This window comes from Equus quagga, chromosome 22 (assembly GCF_021613505.1).
Source record: "Equus quagga isolate Etosha38 chromosome 22, UCLA_HA_Equagga_1.0, whole genome shotgun sequence".
Lineage (NCBI taxonomy): Eukaryota > Metazoa > Chordata > Mammalia > Perissodactyla > Equidae > Equus > Equus quagga.
Window position 1 is genome coordinate 5634541 of NC_060288.1, and position 23735 is coordinate 5658275.

The 23735-nt window shown below is 44.0% G+C and overlaps 1 protein-coding gene across 7 annotated transcripts in view; it reads right to left on the reverse strand.

The window, feature by feature from the left end:
* Positions 1–23735, reverse strand: part of TACC1 (transforming acidic coiled-coil containing protein 1) — a 120326-nt gene that overhangs the window by 64128 nt on the left and 32463 nt on the right. The gene's annotated exons all lie outside the window — the stretch shown is intronic.

Below are 23735 nucleotides of genomic sequence, written 5' to 3' on the forward strand. Positions count from 1 at the left end.
CCTGACATTGACAGCGTGGAAGATTTCAGCCCGTTCACCTTCAACCCTGTCCTCCCAGGATTTGGAAAGCCCTCAGCAACGCTACAGGAGTACCAAGGACTGGAATTTTAGAGGCGTTGTCCCTCCCCAGTCCGCACTCGTGGACGCTCCGTGGCCAGGTCTTGGGTGAGGGGTGCTAAATTGCCCCGTGAAATTATAGCCTGATCGGTTTTCCATTCTCCGTTTTGAGGATTTTTTTTCATAACTCCCAAGTCTTTGATTTCTGACTTCGTTAGCTGCTTCAGAATGCCAACAGGCCTGGTGAAGGCAGCCTTCCAAATAAAAACCCTCTTTATGTTTGAAGGCAGAGGGGAATAGCAGAGCTCTCCTCGGAGTTTCTTCATTTTCCATTTAGGGACTGCTTCTCAGAATGCCCAGTGCACAGCAGGCTTCACGATCTCCTTGCTGGAGAAGGCGTTTCTCGTACTACTGTAATTTCCCAGAGTGGCGGTGGATCTAGCAACAAACTCAAACTCGTGCTGAAAGTCCAGGAGACAGACCGACCCCCTGAAATGGGTTGGCTCATATATTGCTCATGACTTCTGAGTGTCTTACACATTCCATAACAAAAACAAAAGCAAAAATAATGCCAGATAAGGCGTGGCAGGTAGTTTTACCATGACAGAAGCGCAGGGGTTTGCCTGGAGTCTCGAGAAAAGGGTGGGGGTGACAGGAGGCTTTGGAATGCATCCAGCTCCCCCCGAGAGATAAACAAAACTGTCGCTACTGTTCTGGAGACTAGAAACGTGTAAAGTAAGCAGGAGTCTTTTTTTTAGGTCCACATGAAATGTGCCACAAGACTCTCCAACAGTCAGTATTTTTAGGTTTATGGCTCACTGCATAAACCTTCAGAATATAAGGTCCCCCAGGTTCCTGGATTTGACATAAGTGTTACCTGTAATAATATTACCCTATGTATATCAGTATTTGGCATATACTAGGTCCTGTTTATTCAACCCCGACTACTTCTCAAACCTTTTCATTCCTCTGCTGTTGTGACTGACATAGTTGTTGCACTCCTCATTTATCATAGATCTACTGTAAATGTCCCCCAACTGGTTCTACCTTTCAGGGTTTTCTCATGTAGGGTCACCCCTGCCTGGCTGATCTGTGACTTGTGCTCTAGTTTTGCTATTCCTGCTCTCCTCTACTCCCCACCCTTTGAATTCTTAGCCATAATCAGTAGAGAATTAGTTCTGAACCTTAATGTCCAAGAATCATCGGGGATGCTTCTTTAAAAACACAATCCAAATTGCCAGCAGGATCTGGAAAGCCATATTTTTACCAAGTGTCCTGGGGAATTTTTTTCACAGGATAAATCTGGGAAACAATGAGTAGGTTGAACCAACTAACCGAAGCTTCTGGAACAATCTCCCTTTCGCCTGCAGAGTTTTACACATTCCTACCCCCTCGCCCCACCTCAAGCTCCCAGACCTTGACTACCCAAACTTCCTTCATCACCCAGCTCTTGTCTATTCTGGGAAGGCAGGCTGATTTCTCCCTCCTTTCTACCATCTCTATACCCCAAAGATTCACTGAGACTTTTTACTGTGGCCCTTAGATAGTTCTGATAGGGGACCCTATTAATAGCTACACCAGGACAACAGACATAAACCAGGCCGTCCCATGATGTAAGGTCACCCGACACTCACCACACTGTATGTAACGATTTGTTTACATATTCAGCCCACTTCTGGACCATACGCTTCTCAACAGCAGGGACCACATTCGTATTTATGATTTATTTTTGTTTCCCCAGAGATTAGGACAGGGCCACACACTCAGTAGGTGTTTCATAAATGTGCAGAAAAGGAATATTCTAGTTTACAAATAGACTTTATGAGTTTGGCTAGGATGACATAAATTCCTACAGCCTGACTCCTGGGGAAGTCACGTTTTTGAACCAGCACAGAATGGAACCTGGGACAAGCGATGGCCCCAGTAAGATAAAGCCCAACCTATACAGCAATTTCCTGAAACTAGAGAATCAAATGCTCAGTTTCTGAAAAATCACTCCTCTGCAAGCTCCTGGCCTTAATGTGAACAGCAACAAAGTAAGTAACTACTCACCAGCTTGAATTGATTTTATTGTCTAGAAGTACAAGTAATGGGGATAACTGATACATCAATTTTCCCATAATTCTGGGAAAGAATGGGCAATGTCTGACAACAGATATCCTAATCAAGGTAAACCATCATTTTGCTGCTACACCTTAGCTTCGCAGAGCAGAATGTCTGCTAATATATAACCGAGTAACCAAATTAAACGTATTTGTTTTGGAAATGACCTTAAGCACAGAAAGGGCCCCATCTGTTCTCTTCCTTCCTCTGCTTCTTGCCCTTCACAGAAGCTTTGGATCAATACACCATGAAAATCTAAAATGTAACCCCTTTGAAACACTCCACAATTGTGGCCAGGCCAGGCACACACCTTGCTGCTAATGGCTGCTCCACAGGGATCTGCAAAATGAGTCTCTTTGGTAAAAAATAAAACGAAATAAAACATATGAGAAACCAAACTCAAACAGGCAAACAACTATCCATTTAGTAGCACAGTTACTGTGGGAATGCCTGCAGGAATGTGGCAGGAGGTGAGGGACACAGGCAGGGTGGGGCCAAATTGAGAAGGATCCTGTACACCTGCTAAGGAGTTGATCTTAACCCAAGTTGAACATGCGTCTGTAGTGGGGGGAGCAAATACAAGTCCCCAGATAATGTAAGGGACTGACACGGCCTGGGTGGTAGCTGAGCTATCTGGAGAACACTGCCATGCTAAGCAGCGGCCCCACCCAGCTCCTGTTGCCCAGTGTTGCCATTTAACAATCTTCCAAGAGAAACACAAGTCTTGGATTTTATAAGACATCTTCCAATCTTCAATGTTCTTACTAATTCAAATTGTTTTAAACCTTGTGGAGGCCAACACGGTGCAGGACAAACAGCCATTTGTGCTCCTGCAGGGCTGGTGGGGGCTGGATGGCCAGAGAGGAGTCATCGGGCTTTGAGCAAGTAACATTTCCACTTAGAAAGATCATTCTGGCAACAACCTGGGGGCTGGGATGGAAGGAGTGAAGACTGGGAGACCTGTGAAACTGCTATTTTCCCTGCCCTAAACTGCCAGAGAAGGGAGACAGCCTCACCCCAGAGAGTAAAGAAGCAGAAGGGGAATTAGTATCTTTAGCTTGCACTCCACGTCTTCAATAAGCATCAGAGCTGTGAGCAATCCGAGACAAGGAGAACACTTTTCCAGTACAAGGAGAAGAAGACTACTACTGCTAAGGAAACTGAGTTTCTGACAGTCGGTGGAGTGAGGAGGCATCTGTGTACGTACGAAATGCTGCTGAGGGAGTGGAGGAGGCAGGGAGGAGCGTGGGGTCCAGATGGCACTAGGGAATCGCAGAGATAAAGTGACCGCTGAGAAAACAGAAAGGCAGGCAGGCAGACAAGCCCATCAACTTATCTGTATTTTCTAACATTTTAGGAATTTGATGAGCAAAAGTTACCAAGATTAGATGCCAGATTGGTGATGTAAGCAAAGTGGCTGGGCAGCTCCGAAGCGCTTAGGAAGAGCACGGGCCCATACGAAACAAACAGCTAATGGCAACCAGGTTGAGGTACCTCAATGGAACCTCACCAGAACATCACCCACGGCTGCTCCCTGCTTTCTGAGAGCCACTTTGTTCACTGTTGAGGTTTCCACAACGTGGTGGGGAATGCTCTGCGTGTGGTTACTCCATTTACCGGATTACCGAATGTCCTCTCCTCACTCACCAAGCCAACACACCCTCAATCCTTAACTTGTTTCTTGAATATTTCAATGTAGAGGGTCTCCAGGATGTCAAGATAACAGTACCTTCTATCAATAAAGTTTCATCTGTCCTTATAAGCATTCTCTCAGGTAATGGGGCAGGTTTTCTCATTCTCAATTTGCTGATGAGGTAACTGAGACAGAAAGGGCAGCCAGCTGCCTGAAGTCACACAGCTAATGAGTGCCAGAGGTGAACCTAGGGCCCTGGTCTCCTGACTCGCAGTACCTTCACGCTGTTTCAAACTGGAAGAGAGCAGGATGCCCTTGCTGCCACTCTGTACCTTGCGACTCCATCAGCTAGACACTCCTCTCAATTTGTTGCTGCTGCTGCAGTCCTGGCTTCCTGCCTACCTGGCACGGGCTGTAAAGTCACAACTCAGAATGTCTATCTCCATCAGTGAGGAAGTGCCTCTGCCAAGGCCTGCTTTTCTGACCCACCTCAGTTCAATCAGGCAAGAACATGCTGATGTCTGTACAGAACAGCATTTTCAATAACGGCACTCGACAGTATTCAAATGTCAACATTACAGTCTTAACCTTGCAAGATCAGATGTTATCCTTTACCTCTAGGCCATAATCACCCACAGAATTTCAATCTTCCCTCCATTATCCAAACACACCCAAATCAGGGAATTTGTACTACGCATGTACACTGAAAATTAGATCATAAAGAGAAGCTCCTTTGTAATTTTTTAAAAGAGAAAAGCTAGGGCCAGCCCGGCGGCGCAGTGGTTAAGTGTCCTGCTTCGGCAGCCTGGGGTTCACCGGTTCGGATCCCAGGTGTGGACATGGCACCGCTTGGCAAGCCATGCTGTGGTAGGCATCCCACATATAAAGTAGAGGAAGATGGACACGGATGTTAGCTCAGGGCCAGTCTTCCTCAGCAAAAAGAGGAGGATTGGCAGCAGATGTTAGCTCAGGGCTAATCTTCCTCAAAAATAAATAAATATAAATTTAAAAAAAATTTTTTTTAAAAAAGAGAAAAGCTAGATTTATGTCCACAGTTAAGACTCTTTCAGAGCTCCAGGAAGATTAAAAGGGATCCAGATTGCATCCATTAAAGACTTGGCCAACCTCCCCACCTAGGGCCTGCTCACAGACCCTTGTCCCGGCTTTGCTCTGGTGAGCAACTCTTGTCAGATCCAGCCTCTGATATATTTTGTTCTCTATCACAAAAGTAAAGTTTGACTTCCCCAGAAAGTATGCCATTCGACCCAGGTCACAATCAGCTGTACAGCAGAACTGCCACAAAGCAGAGTTATACACTGTCAGCTTTCAGACAAGCGGAAAAAAAGCAAATATGTTTTATGGTGTTTACATTAACCTTGTGTCACTTAAGAGCCAGTTCTATGAGGTTCTCTCTCATCCCCGTCAGATATCATGACTATGTTTATTGACTTTATTATAAGAAAGTTCACTTTAGTTCTCTACCCTGGGATGTAAGAGTATGAGAGAGACAGCTGTTGAGCACGAAAGACATAAACAGAATTAGGCCAGTCTGTTCATTCTAAGTGAGGAAATTAACCCCAGCACTATCCCTAATTCTTCCCACCACCTACCACAAATCCCAACTCGAAAACAAGCCAACCAAAATTAAACACAAAAGATCCACATAGAGAAGTGAGCTATCTTTAAATTTAGAAATATCTTCTATTCCAGTGGATATATTTGGTTTTTCCTGCTAAACAACATTATTGCAATTACAGAGCCTGTTAAACAGGTATATCATCTTGCAAAATTACTGACTTAGCAGATTTTGTTTTCTTCTGAAGACGAAACTTTTGAACTTATGTTCCTTTTTAGCAGCGTAGCCATAAAGAAAAGTGGGCCCTCCGAGTCAGAGAGCTTTCTATGTAAAGCCTCAGACAAGAAAAGCATCTGAAACTTTCTAAGGTGTTTGTGAATGGACATTTCCAATGGTGAACATCACTCCAAATTTGAGAGATCTACTTTACTTCATTTCCCTGGGCTGGGGGAGGGTGGAATCTAAGGCTTGAGTTAAAGAGGCTGAAGGGATTTAGGAAATTGAAATAGAAAAATATTCCTTCTCTCGCAGACATTTTACTCCCTCTACCCTACCTCCGAAATAAAATAAATCTCCCAAATACTGCATCTGGAAGACTAGAACATTGAGGACATGGCCCAGATTTCCTGAGATTATCGCGATAACGAGTATCCTACCCACTATCCTCGTGAATACATGTCCCCATTTTCAATTTATGAATCAGTGTCACTAAGAAGCTAGAAGGAACAGATTGGAGGGACACCTGGAAAGGGCAGCCGAGATGCACTGGTAGGAGGATGTGGGAGAAGTGAGCACCCAGAAGAGAGAATAAAACCACAAAAAGTTTTCCAAAATATCTGAGACACCTACTCCTCTATGTCCCCACTCTGGGGACATGGGAGGATTTCATTATAGTAACTCTGTTGTGACCAATAATCTTCCTGTGTTTCTAAGAGAGAAAAAGATGGGAAACTAAGATGGAAATTCCATGACACGCTTTGCAGCCTCCTGTTACTTCCAGCTTTTATTTATTTTTTTTGCTGAGGAAGATTTGCCCTGAGCTAACAGCTGTGCCAATCTTTCTCTACTTTTTAGTATGTGGGCCACCACCACAATGGCTGTTAACCCAGCAGTAGGTCCATGCCCAGGAACCGAACCCAGGCCACCAAAGCAGAGCGCGCTGAACTTAACCACTAGGCAACTGGGGCTGGCCCAGCTTTTATCTTTTTAGAGAAAAAGTTTAACTGCTGTATTTGGGTTCTGAAACTACCTGTGTGTGAGAATTGAAGGAAAATATGTCCTTTTACTTCTTTGTTATAGTACGAAGCAGGGAGAGGGGAAACATGTCCTTTTTGGGTGTGTTAAAATTTTTTCAAACTCCAAATATTAACACATCACTCATTTTCTTCACTAATAAATGTAAGCTAAATGACTGGCTGAATAAACGGAAAGACATAATGTTCCAAGTTGGCAAAGGTAAATATTGTAAAGATGGCGATACTACCCAATTAATTTATAGGTCTAATGTGATTTCAATGAAAATTCTTAGGGGGTTTTTCTTAGGATTTGTCACTATTTTTCAAATGTTTATCTGGAAAAATAAACTGGTGAGCATATTTTAGATTCTTTAAAAAAAGACTCAAGAGGGGATTAGGTCTATAAGATATTGACACATTTATGTAAAAATAGGCATATCGTTGTTCTGTGAAACAGAACAGAAAGCCCAGAAGAAGACCCTACAAGACAGAGGAATTTATGATGTGATAAAGAGGATGTTACAATGCAGTGGGGAAGAGAAGATTATTTAATGAATGGTTGGAGAGTAATTGGTCGGCAACGGGGAAAAAAGATCAAGTTAAATGCTTACCTCAGAGCACAGACCAAGATAAACTCCAGATGGATTAGATGGCTAAATAATAAAAATCAAACCAGGAGAGAAAACAACCTAGAAGCAACAGAATCTGTCAAAGCTCTGTCGGAAGGATGACTGTCCAAACTTCAAAGTTATTAATGAAATCACACACAAAATAGAGATCGCAGATTTGGCTGCATACGAAGCATAAAGCTTCTACATGTCTGCCTTCAAATGAAAAAGGAAATCGACAGGCTGCGGAAAATAGTAGCAGCCAAAAGCTAGTATTGTTTTTATCTAAGGAACTCATGAAAACCGGTAAGATCGTCCAAACCCCGACAGAGAAGGGAGCAATGATAACTGCTTGCTGTGCATCAGACACTGTGCTAAGCGCTTCGTGTGAATTATCTCATGTAATCCCCACCCCCTTGCCCCACAGTCTCATGAGGAAGGTATCATTACTGCGTTTTTTTTTTCTTAAACAGGGTAAGTTGGCTACATTTTCAACCTCTAGAAGGGCTCCTGATCTGGGCTTAGCAAGGAAGGGTTTCAGAAGACCGGGATCTCCTTGAAACTATATGCAAACTTATGTGTGTGTACGTATCTGTGCCCATCTCTCCCCGTCCTCTTCCCCATTTACAGTCAAGCTCCACTCCAGGAACGATGCTTTACACTAATTGATAAAGATTAATTTTCAAATCTGAAAGTGGAACCCCCAGAAGATTCTCTTCCTCCAACAGTTACAAGGAAATTCTAACCAAAGAGGCCCTCACATGCGGCCCAGACCTGCCACAGATTACTACAAGCAGCAGCAAGCTTGGAGGACGTACAGTGGTGGAAAGGGGAAGAAGGCCCAGTGGGCAGCCTGTGGGTCTAACGTCAGAGACCCACAGTCTGGTGACCAGAGAGTGACCCTCATTACAAGGAGGCATTTGCCTGGAGGGCCAAGGTGCCATCCAAAGGGAGTTTCTCCAGGGACTCCTCCTGATACACATGAGAGTCCTGAAAGACACACAAAATTGGGGCAGGACATAAAAGGGGCTCTTTATTAAGCGGAAGATGCGAAAGAACCAATTTCAGCATCTCTCTTTGGGGTGCTCTCTCTTTTGGTGTATTTCTCTTTAGGGTGGTTTCTTCCAAGAAACTATGTTGATGAGGCAGTTAGAACTACTAGGAGCCTCTTCCCCCCTGGGAAAAAGTGGGAACTGAGGGGGGACTCAGTGGGGCGTGGGGGATTGGAAGAGGCTGCCATGGTCTGACTTTGCAGAGCAGGAAGCTTAAGAGTTTGGGGAGCTCTCTTTAATAAAATACAAAAAGACCTTGTGAACACAATGCTGGGCCCCTCGGAGACCTGGGAGGGGGCCTCCGCCAATGAGAGGTCCTGAAGTTTAAGCTTCACTAGCTTCATGGTAAATTCAACCATGCCCAGAGGGCAAAAGAGTGGCTCAGGATTGAGGCAGCTGGCTTCAGTGTGGAAAGTGAACACACTGATATACTGAGGGAGGGTCACACTGACCTCCTCTATCTTCCTAGAGGAAATGAAATATTTTAACCATTGGAAACTTGATAAAACTGTCAAAAGATATCTCCTACACAAATTGGAAAACTAACTTATGGCTCCATTCCTTCTGTACTGGTGTGAATACAACACACACACACACACACACACACACACAATTTTAATTAAGATAAAAAAGAAAAACAGTAATGCTGCTTTGGCAGTGTGTGCCGAGTGTACCCTGACCCTTTGAATTTCTACAAGACCATCATGGCACGTTCTAACTTCCCCCCACATCCATTATTTCCTTATTTCTTCTGATGAAAGAACCCCCTCGGTTCTGCTGGGCACAGAGCCACCCAGCTAGAGGCCACACTTCCCTGTTTTCTCTGCAGCTCAGTGTCACCTTGTGACTCAGTTCTGACCTGTGGGATGTGAGCTGAGTGGCAGATGCAACTTTGGGGCAATGTCTCTATAAAGAAAACTGCTTGCCCTGCACCCTCTTTCCCCTGTCCAGTGGGCTGGGGGTTAGCCAGCTTCTATTGTGTGGACAAGGACCGCACTTGGGAGATTGTGGAACAACGAGGCAGAGCCAGGCCAGGCTGACCTTATGGAGCAGAGCATCCTGCTGCCCTATATGAATTGCCATCTGAGGAGTGTTAAGCGAGAGAGAAATAAAAGTCCATCTTTGCACCACTGTACTGCTGGGTCTCTTGGTTACGGCGCTCTTACCTCCTCCCCTTAACAATACAACCTCTTTTCGGGCATTTCAGCATCTAAACTCCCTTAGATGGCTACATGGGAAGACCTTGCCTTAAATTTCATTGCACATCATTGGAAGCAGGATTATACTTAGGTTCCTTCAAAAATTCATCTTATATCTCAGTGGCATCATTTTTCCTCAGGCCAGAAAATTCCCCAACCAGGAGACTCTCCTGAAAGCAGGACTGAGCCCACCCTCCCCCTCCTGTAATGACTTGAGTTGTAATACTGCACTTCTGGCAATTAGGCAGTTGCATCTTTAAAGATGATGGGTGTGGACAAGAAAGCTGCAGTGGGCAGGGAGTCAACACCTGGGTGCCTACAAAGGCCAAGTCTTCCAGGCAGAATAGATTTGGATATTATACAAAGGATATTATCTTCTTTGGGGAGATTTCCTGGAAAAATAACATAATTTAATCAGTCTAGAAATACTATATAATAGATATGAGTATTTTCCCAATTCAAAGGCTAAAATAATAATTGACCCACCTTCTATAAACGAATTAATCATTGTTGTTCTTTGGCTGTAACACTAATTGGTGTTAGTGACGATCTCTAGCACTCACCCACAAAATATTTTTTTAGAAACATTTTCTTATGGACTCATAACTGGTCAAGTTATTGTGTTGTATTATCTGACAGAATTACCAGAAGCAACGTTATCCTTACTGCTCTTCTTGGTACCTCATCATGTAGGATATATAATCATATGTATTTTCTATTTCCTTTGGCCAAGGCATAGAGAGCTACCGAGTAGAATGTATTGTTTTAAATTGTTTTCTGAATAAATGATAAGTCACTGACTCCAAACCTAAGCATCCGTCCCAGATCTCACAGAACCATAGGAATTTTTAGTTGGAAAGGACCTTTGCCAAAGATCAGTGGGCTCAATATCCTTGTTTTCAGACAAGCAGATGAGTCCCCAAAACACGAAGGACTGCACAGGGAGCACTCAGCCACCAAAGTCTGCAGGATGAGGACAAGGACCTCTTGTGGAAGTGTGAATTCTAGGCTTTCTCCCCAATCCTAAAGGGTATGCACCCTTAGTGTGTGTAAAAGAGATACAACTTACCCCCGAAATTCACCTCATTTTAAAAGGCAACGAGATAGCCAGCACTGATGGCCCACTGGTTAAAGTTTGGCGCGCTCCACTTCTGTGGCCTGGGTTCGGTTCCCAGGAGAAGAACCACACTACTCGTCGTCAGTAGCCATGCTGTGGCAGTGGCTCACATAGAAGAATCAGAAGGACCTACAACTAGGATATAGGACCATGTCCTGGGGCTTTGGGGAGGGGGAAAAAAAGCAACGTGAACTATTTTGTAAAGCGAAGAATTCTTTCATATACAAATAACACTGTGCTTTGTTTGTAAAAGTATTTAAAATACCTTTATTGTTGAAGGCAAAATAATACATCTCTTCATTCTTTCATTTAATCATTCCACAAATTTTATGACAAAACAGACCCAGTTCTTGCCCTCATGGAGCTTGAGTTTAGTAAGCAAAGAAAGAAATATGTAACTTACAAACTGTTGTGCATGATAAGTAAGCAAAGTGCAGGGGGCTATGAGAAATGCCAGGGGGTGGCATGGGGGGACTAGTGGACATAAATCAGGGAGGCCGCTCTGAGGAGGTGACACACAGAGGCCTGAGGGATGCACCTGGGAAGCGTGGGGGTAACAGCGTCCAGCACAGGGAACGGGAGCCTCTGCTTTGGGGCCAGTGTGGCCACAGCGAAGTGAGTGAGCACTGAGGCTGGTGGAGTGGGATAGAACTTTTTACATGTGGAATCCAATTATTCCTATTTTTCTACTTATTATCTGTCTTTCCCCACTAGAAGTATGCTTCGTGAACACAAAGCACCTTGTCTGTCTTGTTCTGTCTGCTCAGTAATATTTAGCGACTGAATGAATAGACAAAACCTTCCAAATCCACCTCTTACATACACATAAGCCCGTCCTTAGGAGCACAGATAGACAGACGGACAGATACCTTTAAAGAAATGGGATTTAAATATATACATTGTCCCCTACTCCTGTTTTCATCATAGCTCTGCTCCTTAGGGGAGGAAGTGGAACCAGGACGTGCAGCCAAGGCCCTTCTGGAGCCCTGCAGAGCCCAGGCTTCCGCTCTCTTCTCTGAGCTGCATAACAAGCCTTTGTGTGTCTACGTAATTTACATAATTTGCTCCCATGGAGGGATATTTAGGGGCTTCATTGTTCCTCATTGTAAATGAAATGGTGATGAACAACCCTGTGCATACATCTTTTTACACATATATGGTTATTTCTTAAGAGTTAAAACTAGAAGCGGGATTGTAGTGTCAAAACACACACATTTTATATTAGGAGACAGAGAGCCAAATGGCCCTCAGAGTGGTTGGACTGGTTTACATTGCTAAACGACAGTGTATCTGACAGCCTTTCCCTCAACTTTAACCAACATGGAGTTCAGTCAATCTCCTAAAACTTTGGCAAATAGGTGAAAATGAGATGCCATTGTTGGTTTTACGCGAACACATCTGATTGTTAATGCAGCCTGAACATCCTGTAACTTATTGTCGGAAACGCTAACTGACTTCCTTCCTTCCCGCCCTGCCTTCCTTCCTTTCTTTCTTTTTTGGTAAACGAAGTGTTTAAGTCCTTTGCCTTAAATCAGGAATACCATCTGTGTGGTCCCTGGACCAGCAGCATCAGCAGCATCTGGGTATTAGAAAGGCAAATCCTAGAGCCCCACCCCAGCCCTACTGGATCAGACCCGCTGGGGTGGGCCCAGCCACCTGCGTGCCCTCCAGGTGAAGCCGATACAGGATTGCGCTAAAGTCCCTTCAATCAGTGTGTTTTCAGTCACGCCATGGACCCTCACTCTCTATACAGGAAATGTGTCTCTAAGCTCCACACTACAGACAAAAAGCTTTTTGATCAACAGCAAGTTCAATATTTCCTCCTTAAAATGGTATTTATGGGTTGAATATCAGTTACTATTTCCTTTCATCCAAAACATTCTGAATTACCTCAGCAAAACTCATGAGTCCACAGCATCACCAACAGCTAACTTGCAACAGCTGAATTACAGCTGCAAGAGGGACTCCCGATTCCTGTCTGCCTAACCTCATTCCCCCTTCTTCCAGCAATAATCTCTATTTTCTTTGAGGCACCCTCCCCCCACCAGGGTTGTGGTTTGGATAGCTCCTGATGCAGGGGCGGGAAAGTGACTCAGGCCTGACTAGACAGCACACCCCACCACAAACCCCATCCCCCACCCCCACACTTGGTTCAGCAAAGAGCACATGACCCAAGCCCATCCAACTTACGCCTCCTGACAACCTCTCCAAACTTTTTCACCACTACCCTCCTATTTCCTGTATCAAATCTGGGCCCCTTCAGCAGGATTCCGAGGAAAATTCAGCATCCTCAGGGAGGGAGTCACTCGAAAAGCTGCCTGCTGGAGCCACCCATTGGAGAAATGACCTCTACATAGTAATGGCAGTCACCAGGGCACAGGCTGAGTGTGTTTGGGTGATATCAGTGGACAGTACAAGCAGAAATGTGACTCTGCGCTGGGATTAGCCAACATGATGGGCATTCTCATTAGTCAGTTGCCTCTTGGTTCAATAATCCCTTTATTTAAGACACTTGGTAAACCTCAAGTAATGATGGCTGGCAGACACATTTCCCAGGCCGGCGGGTGCCAGGAAAGGATACACCGAGATTGTGTGGCAACATTCTTCAGCTTCATTCCAAGGCTCCTGGCAGATCTGTTTGGTAAAAAGTGGCCTCAGATATTCCCAGAATCCTCCCTCCCTCGCCAACACCATCAAGGGTCAAATTTAAAGAAATGCCCTAACTCTCAGAGATGTGAAGGTGCCCTTGTGCTGGAGTCTCTCTTTTCTCCCTTTAGATGTTGAGGGTTTTTTTCTTAAATAAGATATTCAGAATCGCTTTACCTTCAGCATCCACACTCTAATTAAATTCACTCATTCAAAAACATCTGCCGAGTGGCTCCAGCAGGGGCAAGGCTCTCCGAGGCAACGACTGATCGTCTCTGCACTCGACGTGCAGGGAGGCACGTTAGAGAGAGCACAACGCAAGGAACTGACCGGGTTCACCCAGCCCGAGCCTCCCAGTGAGGAACGAGGAGGAAAGCGCAAGTATGACCAAAAAAGGCAGCGACAAGATTCCGCTTCCATAGAGGGCTTTCAGACCTGCGAAGGGAGAAGGGGCGGGGGAGGGCGGGGGGAGGACGCGAGCGAGAACCGGAGGGCGCCGTGCTACTGGCTGCAGAGCAGAAACGTGAACCGCTCCCCTCCAGCCCTCCTCGAGATGATTCCGAAGGCAGGAAAGCGGCGGCTCCTGGGGAGATATTTTCATGCTGATTAACAATGCAGCATCGAAAATCCTCTCCGCTTTGGAAAGAAGGTGAGAAACCTGGGAGCTGCGGCTGTCAGCCAGAGCATTCACGCTCTGTGCAAGGCAGCCCTGGACGCGCTCTTCGGCTCAGCAGAGGAAACCAGTCTGCTGGCATCTCGGTGGGGAAACTGTCACGGCGCGTGAGGAAGGATTTGTGGGAAACTCAGGGCGGGCAACACAGGTGCACACTCGTTCACACTCACACACAGAGTCACAAACACAGTGACCCCCCCCCAAACACACACACCCATCACACACACTGTCACACAGACACACCATCCCCACACATACATACATACACCTCCCACACACAGTCACACGCACACACAGTCACACGCACACACAGTCACACGCACACACACAGTCACACGCACACACACAGTCACACACACACAGTCACACGCACGCACACTCACACGCACAGTCACACGCACACACACAGTCACACGCACACACAGTCACACGCACGCACACACAGTCACACGCACACACAGTCACACGCACACACACACAGTCACACACACACACAGTCACACGCACACACAGTCACACGCACACACAGTCACACGCACACACACACAGTCACAAGCACTTTAGTCCCAACATCAGACCCTCCCTAGCCCCACTGACCATTCATACAGGGGTATGGAATCAATCAAACAAGACAGACAATTACAGAGGTATAAAAATAGCTTTTACCTTAAAGAACAAGACCATGAACTGAGAAAGGGCTGCCAAATGAGAAAGACAAGGAGAAATTAAAAAGTGTAGGCCTAGGGCAACAAAAACCGAGAAAAAGAGATGTTGGAAGAGCCAGTCGAGTAAGTATTGGGATTGTGTGGGTTTTGGTCTCTGGGAACTCTCCTCAGGAGCTGGGATAACCCACTGCTGTTAATGAAGGATTGGCATTGTTTCTCTCTATGAAGAAAGCCTTGGTCTGCTGTACAGCTACCAGCCGGGAGCTACAGCAGCCACCAGAGGGCACCAGAAAGTTCTGCCACACACTGAATCAACAAATTCGTTTTGAAGAGAATTTCTTCAAAATTCTTCAAGATTTCTATTTCTATAAATATAAAAAGCCACAACGAGCACCCTCTGCATCTAACACAGGGTGTTTATGCTGCAATTCAACCAACGAACGCCAATGAACAACAGGAAGGCAGGGGAAGAGTTCCGACCTGTCGGAAGCCGCTAGTTACGATCTGAAGCATGCTATTAGGAGGAGTGAAGAGAAATAACACCCATGACAGGAGGACCCTGGCCAGCAAAAGGAAATGGAAGGATCAAAAATTCAGTTTCGTCCTCCCTCATTCCCTAATCTATTTTCTTTTCTCCTACATGTACTGTAAATTAGTATCAGACGACCTTCTCATTTTACCCCAGTAAAGGCGATGACTGAAGAAACAGTCTTGCTCACCCTCAGTCAGGCCGACCTCCGCCAAAAACCAAGGGGCTGGTAGCTGGCGCCCCCTGGTGGGAGGACTGGAGAACAGCACCTTCCCCCTGGCAAGGAGCAGCAGGGTGGTAGCAGACGGGGAGGAGGCCGACTCTAGACTACAGGACCTCTGTCTCTCTTCCTCCCGCTCTTGTCAGCCACTCCTGAAGTCTGGGCACATTTCTTCTAATCTCGTCCTCAAGAAAATCTGCCTGGGACTGGCCCCGTGGCCGACTGGTTAAGTTCGCGCGCTCCGCTGCAGGCGGCCTGGTGTTTCATTGGTTCAAATCCTGGGCACGGACATGGCACTGCTCATCAAACCGCGCTGAGGCGGCGTCCCACATGCCACAACTAGAAGGACCCACAACGAAGAATATACAACTATGTACAGGGGGGCTTTGGGGAGAAAAAGGAAAAAAAATAAAATCTTAAAAAAAAAATTTATTCTACAAAAAAAAAGAAAATCTGCCAACCTCCACTTCAGATGTCAACTGTAAAGGTGGCCCATGCTATTCAGAACTTGACTTGTGTTCTCAAATGTCACCACTACGGGCCACTGGACATTCATTAGGAACCACAGGTTCACACATGGTGAAACCAGTGAATACATTACATAGGTTTGAAAGGCAAACCAAGGAACCAGGGAGGGGACAGAGACAAGAAGACCCTATCAGACTCGGAAAAATGCTTAGGAGGTGATGCCTAGCAGGTAAAATGCCAGGCATCTTCCCACCATTATATCTTGTCCAAGCCTTCCTAGTTTTGTTTTCTCAAACCACTATTTAAGAACAATTTTGATGTAGCCATAGAAACATAACATTTTGCAGTTGTTAGGAAAGCAAGACGCACAGCAAAGAAACCCAGGAGAGGCATTCTCTCAGCTCTGTGTAAATGCAATACAGTAGACAAGTATTTATCTACAGAATGGGCTGGACAATGTTTCCTCATTTACTTTCCTGAAACTATGTTATCAGTAGGGAAAGAGCCATAAAAACTTATTTTCTAGCAGATAAACAGAAGCCTCTGCTGGTTAATGAGTTGCCAACGTGGCAAACCCCCTCTGGAAATGACTGGCAATCTTGTTGCCTCTGCTTCAGCCAGGTTCACTAGACCTGAATCCCAGCTCCACCATTAACTAGCTCTGTGGCCTCAGTTTCTCAACTTTTCCAGGTCTCAGTTTATTCATCTGAAAAATGGAGATAATAATATCTCTTTCATAGGGTCCATGAAAAGATTAAATTGGATAATGCGTAGGCTTCAGGATCTCGGACACTCCTAACTTTTGTATATTGTCTATATGTGTATTTTCATTTGGAGAAAGCCTATAAAAGTTTTACATTGTCAAAGGGATCTGTGACCCAAAGAAGTTTTAAGAGCTAATGCTCTAAAGCAAAGCATTTCGGCAAGACTCCTGGGAGCTCTCTGCCTTACCAGTGATATGCCACGCTGTCAGGCTTTTATGGGGACACACAGCACAAGACAGATGATGGTTATATTAGAACCAGAACTATCCCGCTTTCAGAAAATAGCCATGACTTTCAAGTTTCCATGTGATGCCCCTAAATTTAAGCAAGCCAAATATAATTTCATTTGCTACAACTGTTATTAATAATAGTTGCAGCAGACATACCAAAGGATTGGTCAAGGTGAAACTGTACTATGTACAGGCAAGAAAACCCAATTACATCCAAAGTATCCTTAACAGTAAGAATTCTGAGAATGAAGAAATGTCAAAGTGAAGAAGTCTCTCTCCCCAAGGTTACCGAGTCTCCAGGGGTAGAAAAGCTGGGAAAGGAAGAGGAGAGAACAGTGGTTTACCATTTGCCACTCCTTATATAAATCTGCAAGGACTTGATGTCATATGCCTGTGAAAAATAAAGTCTAGACTGTCCAAGAAACATGTAAGCGTGACAAAGCACACAGACGACCCGAGAGCGTCCAAAGGCACCACTGTCTCCATGCAGGAAGCTACACTGTTGAAAAGGAAATCTTCACATGGACTGCAGACTGGCCTTGGTCGCTGCCAAATCTATGAGAAAAGCTCCATTATGAATATTCTTTTTTTCCCAGTTCTGCACATTCCCTTCCAGTCACAAGGTCACCTCCACTTGTCTGAGTCCCTGGCAAATGCCCTGCCCCCAGTATTATAAATGAATACTCAGATCTTAAACATTTAGAAATGCTTTTCTCTGGTCACGTAAATTCCTACATAAGTAATAAATAATATTCAGTGCCTGAACATAAGAAGGCAGTCAATTAATGTTTGTTGAATGAATGAGAATGGAAAGAGATAAACCATCAAGTGTTAGAAGGAAAGAGAGGTTATAATGCTGAATTTTAAAAATGGTATTACAAATCTGTGAGAAAAGAAATGATTATTTAATACTTAATACTAGTGCTGGAATTAACTTGTTAGCTATTTTGAAAAAAAAAGTTAGAGTCCTATCTTACACTAGTGAGTCTAGAAATTTCAAATAGAGTAAATAGTTTACTATAAAGAAAAGGAAGTCATAAAACAACTAGAAGAGAAAAGTTATCTCATCTTGCAATAGGGAAGAGCTTACTAAGCATAAAGGCAGAGGAAGAAACCCCAAAAGAAAACACGATAGGTTTATTTATATTAAAAAGTAACATGATTACTAAATGTACTAATGTGGAATTCCGGATGGGATTCTGGAATAGAAAAAGGATATCAGATAAGAACTAAGGAAATATGAATAAAGTATTGACTTTAGTTAATAATAATATACGAACGATGGTTTCCTTCATTGTAACAAATGTGCTATACTAATCTAAGATGTTAATAATAGGGGAAACTGCTTGTGGAGTCTACGGGAACTCTCGGTATATCTGCTGAAATTTTCTGTAAATCTAACACTGTTCTAAAATACAAGCTTAATTAAAAAATACTTCTCCCTCAAAATAGAACAACAAAATAAAGGTAGACAAAGGTTAATAGATTTGTATAACACAAATGGCTAGGCATATAAGTCTCTGGATTCAGGCTGTCTAGGTTTAAATTTCAATTTTGTCACTCATTTGCTGTGAGACAGTGGGCAAGCTACTTAATTTCTCTGTGCCCCTTTCCTCATGTGTAAAATGGGAATTTAAAGCTGTACCTACCTGATAGGGTTATTCTGAGAATCATTTGAGGTAATGCATGTAAGACACGAACATCTTCCTAGCACATGGTAAGTGCTCCATAGATGTTAGCTGGCCTCACAAATAAATACAGAAGAATTAACACTGAAGTATGAAATTGGTGAAGAGAAGTAAATTAAAAATTAAGGAATTACAATTGGCTAATATGGAAAAAAGTTCACTCACTGATAATGGATAACAAAATTAAAACAAGATTATATATATATTTTTTGCCAGTTCTTACCAAACTGGCAAAGATTTAAAATGGCAGTCCCCAGCACTGGGAAGGATACTTTGAGCATATAGAGAGGATGCTATACTGCTGGGGGGAGTATAATTTGGTACTACTTTTGGGGGAATAATTTGACAACATATAGTAATATATTACAAAATACAACCTTTAGAATGTTCACATTCTTGGACTCTAATTAAACTTCTAGGAATATATCCTAACTTTTTTTTTTTTAAAAGATTTTATTTTTCCTTTTTCTCCCCAAAGACCCCCGGTTCATAGTTGTGTATTTTTAGTTGTGGGTCCTTCTAGTTGTGGCATGTGGGATGCCGCCCTCAACGTGGTCTGACGAGCGGTGCCATGTCTGTGCCCAGGATCCGAACCGGCGAAACCCTGGGCCAACGAAGCAGAGTGTGCGAACTTAACCAGTCGGCCACGGGGCCAGCCCCTATCCTAACTTATTAATCAGAGATGCATAAAGAATTATAAGAATATTTATTAACTGTGTTATTTACATGAGCAAAAACCGTAACCAACCTAAATGTTAACCATTTAGGAAAAAGTTAAATAAATTAGGGTGCATGTAGACAATGTACCATTTCAGTATAACGATACAAAGCCATGTTTATGTTAAGCGAAAAAAAGACTGCAAAACATATATACTAACCCTATTTTTGAAAAATATATTTACTGGAAAAAAGATTGTAATAAAATGTACTGACACATTAACAGTCATTTTTGGGTGATGATATGATGAGTGGTTTATTTCCTTTAGAGGTTTTTGGGTTTTCTAAATTTTCATATATTTTTTAACATACTTTATGATTATAAAAGGCATATATGTTTGTTATGAAAAATCTGGAAAATGAGAAAAATGAAAACATTTATACATGCTACTGAATCGCTAATACAGAAAAATGAAGACAAGTTCGGGGGCTGAAGAGGGGGAATCCAGCCCCTGGACGTGCTGCCTGGGTGGGCAGTGTGGGGCTGGGGAGGATCACAGGAAGCTGTGGCGTCCCCCACCCTTCAGCTGAGCCCCTCTGCGAGAACACTGCTCCCCAGCTCAGTCCAGGGCTGCCACAGTGGCTTGGCCAACTCCTCAGCTGAAAACCTTGATCTATGGCTTCTGGAATTAGGTCTAAACTCCCTCATGGCCACAGAGACCTCTCCACCCAGCCCTCATCCAGCTCTCCAGACCCACTGCTTCCCAACCCTGCAGTCTACTCCACATCCACCCTGCCCCAAAGCCTCACCACCGCCCAGATACGACAGGCCCCTGACACCGCCAGGCCACGCTGCGTAAGTTTTCCCTTCTCCTGGACTGCCCTCCCTTGACCCCCCTTGCCTGAGAACTCACTCATCCTTCAAGACTCCTTCAAGGGTCAGATGAGCGTCTCTCGGGACCTCTGATCCTCACAGTGACCTCTGGGATCCCGCCCACATCTGGTCCTCTCCGGATACTCAGTGCCCACAGCAGGTTCTCAGCAAATATCTTGGGGTGAAAAGTGTGGCTGGAGGAAGGTAGAGGGGAGGGCGGGGAAGGAGAATTCCTGGGGCAGCCTACTGCCACCTGAAGGCAGTCTAGCATTCTCCATGCAAGAATTCTCTATTCTTGACTGTCATCAGCCAAGAAGAAAAAGCCAGAGAGAGAGCAAAAACAAACAAAAACCCAAACACGCATCCACACACACAAACTCAAGAAACCCCAAACAGCCAAAACAATCTTAAAAAAGAACAAGGTTGAAGGACTCATACTTCCTGATTTCAAAACGTACTACAAAGCTACAGTAATCAAAACAACGTGGTACTCGCATGAGGACAGACATATAGATCAATGGAACAAAACAGAGAGCCAAGAAATAAAACCTCACATATATGGTCAAGTGATTTTCCACAAGGGTGCTAAAACCATTCAATGGGGAAAGGATATTCCTTCAACAAATGCTGCCAGGAAAAGTGGATCCACATGCAAAAGAACGAAGGAATCCTTACCTTACACCATATGTAAAACGTAACTCAAAATGGATCAAAGACCTAAACTTAAGAGCTAAAACTATAAACCTCAGAATAAGACACAGGGGAAAATGCACTCAACGCTGGATTCGGCAGTGATTTCTTAGATACAGCACCAAAAGCACAGGCAACAAAAGAAAAAATGATAAATTTGACTTCATCAAAATTAAAAACTTTTGTGCATCAAAGGACACTATCAACACAGGAAAAAGGCAATCCACAGAATAGGAGTAAATATTTACAATATATTTGTAATATACTGTATTATATATAAATATATAAATATATTTACAAATATTTACTCCCTGATAAGGGATTAATATCCAGAATATATAAAGAACGCCTGTAACTCAACAACAACAAAACAACCTAATTCAACAGTGGGCAAAGGACTTGAAGAGACATTTCTCCAAAGAAGATATACAAACGGCCAAAAAGCACATGAAAAGATTATCAACATCATTGATAATTAGGGAAATGTAAGTCAAAACCAAATGAAATATCACTTCATACCCATTTGGATAGCTTTTTTCTTTTGGCCAGGAAGACTGGCCCTGAACTAACATCTGTTGCCAATCTTCCTGTTTTTGCTTGAGGAAGATTGTTGCTGAGCTAACATCTGTGCCAGTCTTCCTCTATTTTGTATGTGAGATGCTGCCACAGCATGGCTTGACGAGCAGTGCTAGGTCCACACCCAGGATCCTAACCCAAGAATTCTGGGCTGCCAAAGTGGAGCACGCGAACTTAACCACTATGCCCACCCCTGGATAGCTATTAATTAAAAACACATAGAAAATAACAAGTGCTCATAAGGATGTGGAGAAACTGGAACTCTCATGCATTGCTGGTGGGAATATAAAATGGTGAAGTGCTATGGGAAACATTTTGTTGGTTCCTCAAAAAGTTAAACATAGAATTACCACATGATCCACCAATTCCACTCCTAGGTATATACCCAAAAGAACTGACAGCAGGGACTCAAACAGATACTTGCACACCAACATTCACGGAATTACTCACAATAGCCAAAAGATGGAGGCAACCCAGTGTCCATCAGCAGACGAGTGGATAAACAGAATGTGGTATCTACACACAATGGAATATTACTCAGCTATTAAAAGGAATGAACGTCTGATACACGCTACAACATGGATGAATCTCGAAGGCATTGTGCTAAGTAAGCCAGACACAAAAGGACAAATATTGTAAGATTCCACTTATATGAGGGACCCAGAATAGGCAAATAGAGATGGCAAGTAGAATGAAGGTCACCAGGTGCTAGGAGAGAGGAGAATGGGGAGTTATTGTCTAATGGGTGCAGAGCCTCTGTGTGGGACGATGAAAACGTTCTGGAAATGGATAGTTGTGATGGTTACACATTTGAATGTACTTAATGCCACTAAATTGTACACTTAAAATGATGAAAATGGTGAATTTTATTTATGTATATTTTAACATAATTTTAAAAAGGAAAAAACAGCCCACCCCACGATAGCCAGAGAGAGTGTCCTCAGAAGACAGCCCACCATGTTCCACGGCCATTTGGATGCCACACTCCATTTCCTGATCCCGGGTCAACAAATTCATGTGCCCTGCAGCCCACCCTGGCTACTAACCAACTCAGGTGTTAGATAATCCACTTCACTAGCTCAGGACACCAGCAACTGTGCCCTTCCTTTATTTATCTTTTCCCTTTTCTTGTCTTGATTTTTAACACTGAAACATGTACCAGCTGGGAGAAGCTGTGGGGTGGAGGTGGGGGTGAGGCGCCACTGGCCACTGAAGCTAAAAGAGGGAAGAAATTGTGGAGCAAAACGACACCTGAATCCTCTTCGAGTTTCCACCGTTGATAGAGCTGATCTTACCTCGGAATGATGCGCAGAGAGGGATTTTCCTTCCTGTATTAACTCTTTTCACTATTTCAACCACAGCTAGAAGTTGTGATATCTAAACTCAACATATCCACACAGATATTCCCTTCTCATGCCATTCAAACCATTTCCTTTGGGGCTGGCTTCCCTGGAGATGGGGCCAGCCAGTACCCCCTAAGAATCATATACTTCCACATCTGTCAAGTCCCTCCTCCAAGTTAAATACTATAATTCTTTTAACTTTTCCTCATATAGCTGGCCTTTCTGGCTCCTTTCCACCAACTTTCTCTCAATTTCTCTTAACTGTACATGAAAACATTTTACATGGACCTTTAAAAAATTTCTATAGCAAATGTCGACTTAAATGTTTTGTTTTGTTTTTTCCGAGGAAGATCAGCCCTGAGCTAACATCTGCCAATACTCCTCTTTTTGCTGAGGAAGACTGGCCCTGAGCTAACATCCGTGCCCATCTTCCTCTGCTTTATATGTGGGACGCCTACCGCAGCATGGCTTGCCACATGGTGCCATGTCCGCACCCGGGATCCGAACCAGCAAACCCCTGGCCATGAAATGTTCCCACTTAACTGCTGCGCCACCAGGCCGGCCCAACTTAAATGTTTTTAATGACAACAATAATTGTGTGGTGAGGAGGTAGTGATCAGTATTTTGAATTTGAAAGCAATGGGTTTCAGAAATATTGTTCCCTACGTTTATTTATTTTGAACCATGCTTTCTTGTGTCTAAAACTTCAAAGCCAGCACCTCCCTCCTCACGTCGGGGGCATCTATCCCACAGTGACTTGCCCATCCAGGGGCACTTCGGCCGAGTGGAACTGACTATGCAGCTCACTAGACTATCGGAGAACCTGCACTGAATTCACTGCACGGCAAAAACGCTCAGGACCTCAGAAACTCCTCCTGACTTTGCCACCAACCTATTCCACGATGATATATTCCAAACGCAAACAAAGATTGGTCTAGAAATTTAGTAAGAATTGACAACAGGTGCATATCCTGCATTCCAGGCAGACAAGCCCAACAAGCCCTGCATGAATGAGTGACACACCATATTCCCTAAAGCATACCAGGCTCTGCTCTATGTCATGCCTCAAATCTCTCCACAAATTACTTACTACTCTTAGAACACCGACCCTGGCCACATGGCTGAAAATAAT